This window comes from Chlorocebus sabaeus, chromosome 17 (assembly GCF_047675955.1).
Source record: "Chlorocebus sabaeus isolate Y175 chromosome 17, mChlSab1.0.hap1, whole genome shotgun sequence".
NCBI classification, from domain to species: domain Eukaryota; kingdom Metazoa; phylum Chordata; class Mammalia; order Primates; family Cercopithecidae; genus Chlorocebus; species Chlorocebus sabaeus.
The window spans coordinates 29,700,872-29,711,652 of NC_132920.1; the positions used below are offsets into that span (position 1 = coordinate 29,700,872).

Consider the following 10,781-nt stretch of genomic DNA (forward strand, 5'->3'; position numbering starts at 1 on the left):
CTTGGTTTGGTTCCTGAATAAACGTGGCAAAGGGTATTTTTAATTCTGTGTCTTACACTTGGCATACACATCATCGCCTGTTGTTTGTGTTGCCGCTGTGGCCCCTGCTTAACAAGTAGAAAACAAATTGATAAAGTATGTCACTCACACCATCAAAATGTCACCCACAGCCTCCTCCGAAGGCTCAGGGACCGGGGGAAAATGTGAGTCCATGAAATTGTAAGAGCTGGATTAGACGGCTGGGATGTGGCGAGAAAAGTGACCCCCTCTTGGATGCTAATTCTCCACGCTGACTTCTGATTAGCTCCAGTCCCAGGACTGACTCCTGATTCCTACTTTATTTACCGTCCCTATTGTAAGAACATTTCAACCTTGATGTTACCACACAAATTCTAGGCTATTACACATTAGCATTCTTGCCTGTTCTGGACAGTAGCCTTTGTCTTGCACAGAGCATGTATACTCTTTCTGTGTGGTATATAAGCCCTGAGTGTGGGGGTAATAAGTGCAGACACCTGCCTGTCTTGCTGCCATCCAAGATCATGCTTCTGTCTGTAAGTTCCCTAATAGAACATCCTTGACCAACAAACTAGATTTGTCTGTCTTATTCCTTGGTTTATTGGCTCCTTTGGCATTTGGGGGGCACTTTGCATAGATGGCCCTTTCATGGAACAGAGGGTCTGTGTGGGGCTGGGAGCCTAAGTCAGCTCTTGCGGTCAGAGCCTAGAACATCTGCTGAGGAGACAGAGCTAGAGCTAGACCTGTTAGCAGAGACAGACCTGTTAGCGGAGTGGATAGCTGGGCCAGCAGGTCTGAAGTGACGCCATGGAAGAGCAGGCCAGTAACAGCTGAAGAGCTTCAGAAACTCCCACTTCTAACAAGGTCACTTCCTCTAAGAGGGACTACTGTCATATCATAGTACACAGTTGTCTCTGCCTGGCTAATATGCAGCATTTGAGGGCATCCACACTACTGAAACAGTAGCCACGGTAAGAGTCCACTGTGCCAGTTTAATTGCACCCAACTGTACAATGAGAACATGGGGATCAGTGTGTTCTGCTACTTCTCTGCTTAGCATTCCTGATACACCTGCTTTACATAGGCACCATGTGGCACCGTGGTGTGTGCCTGTTCTGCTTTGAATCACATTTGGGTATCTATTGGAAGGCTTCTTCAGTACTGTTGTGACACCAACTGCACTATTGCCATTTAAAATGCAAAACTCATTTTCTTAAAGCGTCAAAATGCTGAGAAGATGGTAATAAATGTCTGCACCCCACAAAGAAGGGAAAGATGCTGTTTGGCCTCATAGAGAGCAGTGGCGTCAGAAATGGAGAAAAGGCTCTGTAAGATCATTGCCCAGAGCCAAGACACAGGGGCCCTGCACGTCCAGCTCTTTGCCCCATTTTCCTCACTTTGTACCCATCTATCTGCCTTCCCTTTTAAAATTTCAGACAAAGCTCTTTATTTCTGATACATTATAATATATATGTATAAGGTATAATATATAACACATATTCACTGTGGAAACATTATAAAATGCTGTCAAAGATAAATGACAAATTAAAAATAACCTGTAAACCTTACACCAGAGATATTTTGTTGCATTTCCTTTTAGTCTGTTTTGTATCCTCCTCCTGCTGCTGCCTGAGTGCTTCTCTCTCTCCGTGGATGAGCACAGACCTCAGTGACTCCAGTCCTCACTTTCCAGATGTCAGTTCACTCTCACACCTCCTGAGGGAGCTACTTCTCACTTTATTTCCCTCCTCACACCCCTCCAATCCTGTCCCACTCCTCACTCTTAGACAATGAGGTTATTTCTTTTTTCACTCAGGAAAAAAAAAGGACTCGAGTGAGAAGAGCGTCATCATCCCATGACAACCCTGTCTCCACCTGTCTCCTGGGTCTTCCCACCAGTGACGACGGATGGTCCTCAGCTCCTGTCTAAGGCCACAAGATCCACCCGTCTCCCCTAGATCAGTCTCTCCTCTCTACTGGCTCATTCATTTCTGCATACAAACATGCTGTAATATTTCCCATTAACACAAACAAAACTCAACTAAATAAATAAAAATAAAATCCTAACAAAAAAAAATCCATTTCCTGGGCTGCTGCTGCAGAGCAGAGCCGCCACCAGGGAAGAGCAGCTGCTGCCACTCAGGACTAGGCCCTCAGGGAGGAGGAGGCAAGAAGATGGTGGACGATCCCAGTGCTTCCGACAGAACATGGAGATCTGGAAGATGAAGAAGTTCAGTAAAAGCCTGGAGGTGGCCCGCGGCAATGGCACCAGCATGATATCACTGATCATTCCTCCTAAAGACCAGATTTCATGAGTGTCAAAAATGATAGCAGATGAGTTTGGATCTGCATCTAACATTAAGTCACAAGTAAACTGCCTTTCAGTCCTGGGAGCCATTACATCTGTACGACAAAGACTCAGACTTTATAACAAAGTACCTCCAAATGGTCTGGTTGTTTACTGTGGAACAATAGCAACAGAAGGAGGAAAGGAAAAGAAAGTTAACGTTGATTTTGAACCTTTCAAACCAATTAATACGTCATCTATTTGTGTGACAACAAATTCCATACAGAGGCTCTTACAGCACTACTTTCAGATGACAGCAAGTTTGGATTCATTGTAATAGATGGTAGTGGTGCACTTTTTGGCACACTCCAAGGAAACACAAAAGAAGTCCTGCAAAAATTCACTGTGGATCTCCCAAAGAAACACGGTAGAGGAGGTCAGTCAGCCTTGTGTTTTGCCCGTTTAAGAATGGAAAAACGACCTAACAATGTTCAGAAAGTAGCAGAGAATGCTGTGCAGCTGTTTATTTCTGGGGACGAAGGGAAGATGACTGGTCTAGTTTTAGCTGGATCCGCTGACTTTAAAACTGAACTAAATCAATATATGTTTGATCAGAGGTTACAATCGAAAGTTTTAAAATTAGTTGATAGGCCTGGCGCGGTGGCTCACGACTGTAATCCCAGCACTTTGGGAGGCTGAGGCGGGCAGATCATGAGGTCAGGAGATCGAGACCATCCTGGCTAACACGGTGAAACCCTGTCTCTACTAAAAATACAAAAACAGAGGACCCAGAGCAAGATGGCTGAATAGGAACAGCTCCAGTCTCCAGCTCCCAGTGTGAGCGACACAGAAGATGGGTGATTTCTGCATTTTCAACTGAGGTACCAGGTTCATCTCACTGGGGAGTCCCAGACAATTAGTGCTGGTCAGCTGGTGCAGCCCGACCAGCGAGAGCTGAAGCAGGGTGAGGCATTGCCTCACCTGGGAAGTGCAAGGGGGAAGGGAATCCCTTTTCCAAGCCAGGGGAACTGAGACACACAACACCTGGAAAATCGGGTAACTCCCACCCTAATATTGCGCTTTACCAAGGGTCTTAGCAAACAGCACACCAGGAGATTACATCCCACACCTGGCTGGGAGGGTCCCACGCCCACGGAGCCTCCCTCATTGCTAGCACAGCAGTCGGAGATCTAACTGCAAGGCAGCAGTGAGGCTGGGGGAGGGGCGCCGGGCGCCTGCCATTGCTGAGACTTAAGTAGGTAAACAGAGCCACCGGGAAGCTCAAACTGGGTGGACCCCACAGCAGCTCAAGGAGGCCTGCCTGTCTCTGTAGACTCCACCTCTGGGGACAGCGCACAGCTAAAAAAAAGCAGCAGAAACCTCAGCAGATGCAAATGACCATGTCTGACAGCTTTGAAGAGAGCAGTGGATCTCCCAACATGGAGGTTGAGATCTGAGAACAGACAGACTGCCTGCTCAAGTGGGTCCCTGACCCCTGAGTAGCCTAACCGGGAGACATTCCCCACTAGGTGCAGAAGTACACCCCGCACCTCACACAGCGGGGTACACCCCTGAGACAAAGCTTCCAGAGCAAGAATCAGACAGGAACACTCACTGTTCAGCAATATTCTATCTTCTGCAGCCTCCGCTGCTGATACCCAGGCAAACAGGTCTGGAGTGGACCTCAAGCAATCTCCAATAGACCTACAGCTAGAAGGAAAACTAACAAACAGGACACCCACACCAAAACCCCACCACTACGTCACCATCATCAAAGACCAAAGGCAGATAAAACCACAAAGATGGGGAAAAAGCAGGGTAGAAAAGCTGGAAATTCAAAAAATACGAGCGAATCTCCCCCTCCAAAGGAACACAGCTCATTACCAGCAACGGATCAAAGCTGGATGGAGAATGACTTTGACGAGTTGAGAGAAGAAGGCTTCAGTCCATCAAACTTCTCAGAGCTAAAGGAGGAATTATGTACCCAGTGCAAAGAAACTAAAAGTCTTGAAAAAAGAATGGAAGGATGGATAACTACAATAATCAATGCAGAGAAGGCCATAAATGAACTCACAGAGATAAAAACCACGACACGAGAAATACATGACAAATGCACAAGCTTCAGTACCCGACTCGATCAACTGAAAGAAAGAGTATCAGCAATTGAGGATCAAATGAATGAAATGAAGCGAGAAGAGAAGTCTAAAGAAAAAAGAGGAAAAAGAAATGAACAAAGCCTTCAAGAAGTATGGGGTTATGTGAAAAGACCAAATCTACATCTGATTGGGGTGCCTGAAAGTGAGGGGGAAAATGGAACCAAGTTGGAAAACACTCTTCAAGATATCATACAGGAAAACTTCCCCAACCTAGTAAGGCAGGCCAACATTCAAATTCAGGAAATACAGAGAATGCCACAAAGATACTCCTCGAGAAGAGCAACTCCAAAACACATAATTTTCAGATTCACCAAAGTTGAAATGAAGGAAAAAATGTTAAGGGCAGCCAGAGAGAAAGGTCGGGTTACCCACAAAGGGAAGCCCATCAGACTAACAGCAGATCTCTTGGCAGAAACTACAAGCCAGAAGAGAGTGGGGGCCCATATTCAAAAGAAAAGAATTTTCAACCCAGAATTCCATATCCAGCCAAATTAAGTTTCATAAGTGAAGGAGAAACAAAATCCTTTACAGACAAGCAAATGCTTAGAGATTTTGTCACCACCAGGCCTGCCCTTCAAGAGACCCTGAAGGAAGCACTAAACATGGAAAGGAACAACCGGTACCAGCCACTGCAAAAACATGCCAAAATGTAAAGACCATCGATGCTAGGAAGAAACTGCATCAACTAACGAGCAAAATAACCAGCTAAATCACAATGACAGGATCAGGTTCACACATAACAATATTAACCTTAAATGTAAATGGACTAAATGATCCAATTAAAAGACACAGACTGGCAAATTGGATAAAGAGTCAAGACCCATCAGTGTGCTGTATTCAGGAGACCCATCTCACATGCAGAGACACACATAGGCTCAAAATAAAGGGATGAAGGAAGATCTACCAAGCAAATGAAGAACAAAAAAAAAGCAGGGGTTGCAATCCTAGTCTCTGATAAAACAGACTTTAAACCATCAAAGATCAAAAGAGACAAAGAAGGCCATTACATGATGGTAAAGGGATCAATTCAACAGGAACAGCTAACTATCCTAAATATATATGCACCCAATACAGGAGCACCCAGATTCACAAAGCAAGTCCTTAGAGACTTACAAAGAGACTTAGACTCCCATACAATAATAATGGGAGACTTCAACACCCCACTGTCAACATTAGACAGATCAACGAGACAGAAAGTTTACAAGGATATCCAGGAATTGAACTCAACTCTGTACCAAGTGGACCTAATAGACATCTACAGAACTCTCCACCCCAAAACAACAGAATATACATTCTTCTCAGCACCACATTGCACTTATTCTAAAATTGACCACATAACTGGAAGTAAAGCACTCCTCAGCAAATGTACAAGAACAGAAATTATAACAAACTGTCTCTCAGACCACAGTGGAATCAAACTAGAACTCAGGACTAAGAAACTCAATCAAAACCGCTCAACTACGTGGAAACTGAACAACCTGCTCCTGAATGACTACTAAGTACATAATGAAATGAAGGCAGAAATAAAGATGCTCTTTGAAACCAATGAGAACAAAGATACAACATACCAGAATCTCTGGGACACATTTAAAGCAGTATGTAGAGGGAAATTTATAGCACTAAATGCCCATAAGAGAAAGCTGGAAAGATCTAAAATTGACATTCTAACATCACAATTGAAAGAACTAGAGAAGCAAGAGCAAACACATTCAAATGCTAGTAGAAGGCAAGAAATAACTAAGATCAGAGCAGAACTGAAGGAGACAGAGACACAAAAAACCCTCCAAAAAAATCAATGAATCCAGGAGCTGGTTTTTTGAAAAGATCAACAAAATTGATAGACTGCTAGCAAGACTAATAAAGATGAAAAGAGAGAAGAATCAAATAGATGCAATAAAAAATGATAAAGGGGATATCACCACCGACCCCACAGAAATACAAACTACCATCAGAGAATACTATAAACACCTCTACACAAATAAACTAGAAAATCTAGAAGACATGGATAATTTTCTGGACACTTACACTCTCCCAAGACTAAACCAGGAAGAAGTTGAATCCCTGAATAGACCAATAGCAGGCTCTGAAATTGAGGCAATAATTAATAACCTACCAACCAAAAAAAGTCCAGGACCAGACGGATTCACAGCTGAATTCTACCAGAGGTACAAGGAGGAGCTGGTACCATTCCTTCTGAAACTATTCCAATCAATAGAAAAAGAGGGAATCCTCCCTAACTCATTTTATGAGGCCAACATCATCCTGATACCAAAGCCTGGCAGAGACACAACAACAACAAAAAATTTTAGACCAATATCTCTGATGAACATCAGTGCAAAAACCCTCAATAAAATACTGGCAAACCAAATCCAGCGGCACATCAAAAAGCTTATCCACCATGATCAAGTGGGCTTCATCCCTGGGATGCAAGGTTGGTTCAACATACGCAAATCAATAAACGTAATCCAGCATATAAACAGAACCAAAGACAAAAACCACATGATTATCTCAATAGATGCAGAAAAGGCCTTTGACAAAATTCAACAGCCCTTCATGCTAAAAACTCTCAATTAATTTGGTATTGATGGAATGTATCTCAAAATAATAAGAGCTATTTATGACAAACCCACAGCCAATATCATACTGAATGTGCAAAAACTGGAAGCATTCCCTTTGAAAACTGGCACAAGACAGGGATGCCCTCTCTCACCACTCCTATTCAACATAGTGTTGGAAGTTCTGGCTAGGGCAATCAGGCAAGAGAAAGTAATAAAGTGTATTCAGTTAGGAAAAGAAGAAGTCAAATTGTCCCTGTTTGCAGATGACATGATTGTATATTTAGAAAACCCCACTGTCTCAGCCCAAAATCTCCTTAAGCTGATAAGCAACTTCAGCAAAGTCTCAGGATACAAAATTAATGTGCAAAAATCACAAGCATTCTTGTACACCAGTAACAGACAGACAGCCAAATCATGAATGAACTTCCATTCACAATTGCTTCAAAGAGAATAAAATACCTATGAATCCAACTTACAAGGGATGTAAAGGACCTCTTCAAGGAGAACTACAAACCACTGCTCAGTGAAATAAAAGAGGACATAAACAAATGGAAGAACATACCATGCTATGGATAGGAAGAATCAATATCATGAAAATGGCCATACTGCCCAAGGTAATTTATAGATTCAATGCCATCCCCATCAAGCTACCAATGACTTTCTTCACAGAATTGGAAAAAGCTACTTTAAAGTTCATATGGAACCAAAAAAGAGCCCTCATTGCCAAGACAATCCTAAGTCAAAAGAACAAAGCTGGAGGGATCACGCTACCTGACTTCAAACTATACTACAAGGCTACAGTAACCAAAACAGTATGGTACTGGTACCAAAACAGAGATATAGACCAATGGAATGGAACAGAGTCCTCAGAAATAATACCGCACATCTATAGCCATCTGATCTTTGACAAACCTGAGAAAAACAAGAAATGGGGAAAGGATTCCCTATTTAATAAATGGTGCTGGAAAAATTGGCTAGCCGTTAAGTAGAAAGCTAACACTGGATCCTTTCCTTACTCCTTACATGAAAATTAATTCAAGATGGATTAGAGACTTAAATGTTAGACCTAATACCATAAAAACCCTAGAAGAAAACCTAGGTAATACCATTCAGGACATAGGCATGGGCAAGGACTTCATGTCTAAAACACCAAAAGCAATGGCAACAAAAGCCAAAATTGACAAATTGGATTTAATTAAACTAAAGAGCTTCTGCACAGCAAAAGAAACTACCATCAGAGTGAACAGGCAACCTACAGAATGGGAGAAAATTTTTGCAATCTACTCATCTGACAAAGTGTTAATATCCAGAACCTACAAAGAACTCAAACAAATTTACAAGAAAAAAACAAACAACCCCATCAAAAAGTGGGCAAAGGATATGAACAGACATTTCTCAAAAGAAGACATGCATACAGCCAACAGACACATGAAAAAATGCTTGTCATCATTGGCCATCAGAGAAATGCAAATCAAAACCACAATGAGATACCATCTCACACCAGTTAGAATGGCAATCATTAAAAAGTCAGGAAACAAAAGGTGCTGGAGAGGATGTGGAGAAATAGGAACACTTTTACACTGTTGGTGGGATTGTAAACTAGTTCAACCATTGTGGAAAACAGTATGGCGATTCCTCAAGGATCTAGAACTAGAAATACTATATGACCCAGCCATCCCATTACTGGGTATATACCCAGAGGATTGTAAATCATGCTGCTATAAAGACACATGCACACATATGTTTATTGCGGCACTATTCACAATAGTAAAGACTTGGAATCAACCCAAATGTCCATCAGTGACAGACTGGATTAAGAAAATGTGGCACATATACACCATGGAATACTAAGCAGCCATAAAAAAGGATGAGTTTGTGTCCTTTGTAGGGACATGGATGCAGCTGGAAACCATCATTCTCAGCAAACTATCGCAAGAACAGAAAACCAAACACTGCATGTTCTCACTCATAGGTGGGAATTGAACAATGAGATCACTTGGACTCGGGAAGGGGAACATCACACACCGGGGCCTATTATGGGGAGGGGGGGATGGCATTGGGAGTTATACCTGATGTAAATGACGAGTTGATGGGTGCTGACGAGTTGATGGGTGCAGCACACCAACATGGCACAAGTATACATATGTAATAAATCTGCACATTGTGCACATGTACCCTAGAACTTAGAGTATAATAATAAAAAAAAAAATACAAAACCAAAATTAGCCAGGCGTGGTGGCAGACACCTGTAGTCCCAACTACTGGGGAGGCTGAGGCAGGAGACTGGTGTGAACCCGGGAAGTGGAGCTTGCAGTGAGCCGAGATGGCACCACTGCACTCCAGCCTGGGTAACAGAGAGAGACTCCGTCTCAAAAAAAAAAAGTTGATATATCCTATAGTGGTGAAAATTGATTCAACCAAGCTGTTGAGTTATCTACCGAATTCCTCTCCAAAGTGAAATTTATTCAAAAGAAGAAATTAATAGGATGATACATTGATGAAATCAGCCAGGACACAGGCAGGTACTGTTTTGGCGTTAAAGATACACTAAAGGCTTTGGAAATGGGAGTTGTAGAAATTTTAATAGCCTATGAAAATCTGAATATAATGGGATATGTTCTTCATTGCCAAGGCACAGAAGAGGAGAAAATTCTCTATCTAACTCCAGAGCAAGAAAAGGATAAATCTCATTTCACAGACAAAGAGACCAGATGGGAACATGAGCTTATCGAGAGCATGCCCCTGTTGGAATGGTTTGCTAACAACTATAAAAAGTTGGAGTTACGTTGGAAATTGTCATATATAAATCACAAGAAGGGTCTCAGTTTGTGAAAGGATTTGGTGGAATTGGAAGTTTCTTGCGGTACCAAGTAGATTTCCAAAGAATGGAATACCAAGAAGGAGATGCTGAAGTTTTTTACCTTGATGACTACAAAGTAGTTGACATGGGTCCGGCAAAACGTGCCTCTCTCTCCAGCATCCAACCCAAGGAGCATACTCACGGTGGAATCCCAACAGATCCCTGCCTTACAACTGGAACATTTCCAGAACGTAATCCATGAGCACTGGATATTGAAAAGAAAACCAAAACAAAACCAGACCCAGCCCTACACTTTGGTTTGTGATGGTGTCAGCGCAGCAGCCTACAACTAAATTCCTAAATGCCACTTTGGACTAATCTTAAAAAGAATCCTAGTTTTTACTTTTACACAATGGTGAAATTGGCTGCTCTTGTATTTTATTTTAAAAATGATTTTTTTAACCTTTATACAAAGAAGCAAAAATACTTTAACTGCTGTAAACCTTCAAAAGTTAATGGAAGTGAGATCATACTGGCTTCTTATTTTGATTGGAGAGAAATTAAATTAAATGATTAAGTGGTAAGTACACATAAGGTACTTCTACCACATTCCAAATTAGGATGTTTGAGGCCAAGTGCAGTGGCTCACACCTGCAATTAATTCTAGCACTGTGGGAGGCCTAGGCAGGTGGATCATTTGAGGTCAGGAGTTCAAGACCAGCCTGGCCAACACAGTGAAACCCCATCTCTACTAAAAATACAAAATTAGCCAGGCATGGTGGTGCACACCTTTATTCCCAGCTACTAGGGAAGCTGAGTCATGAGAATCACTTGAACCCAGGAGGTGGAGGTTTCAGTAAGCCAAAACCGTGCCACTGCACTCCAGCCTGGGTAACAGAGTGAGACCCTGTCTTAAAACAAAAACAAATTAAAATGTTCGTGTCCACAAAATCATTTTGTGA

General features: G+C 42.3%; 1 pseudogene; it reads left to right on the plus strand.

The window, feature by feature from the left end:
- Positions 1–1,193: 1,193 nt before the first annotated feature.
- LOC103221844 (eukaryotic peptide chain release factor subunit 1-like) lies at positions 1,194–10,222 on the plus strand (annotated as a pseudogene).
- The last annotated feature ends 559 nt before the right edge of the window (positions 10,223–10,781 follow it).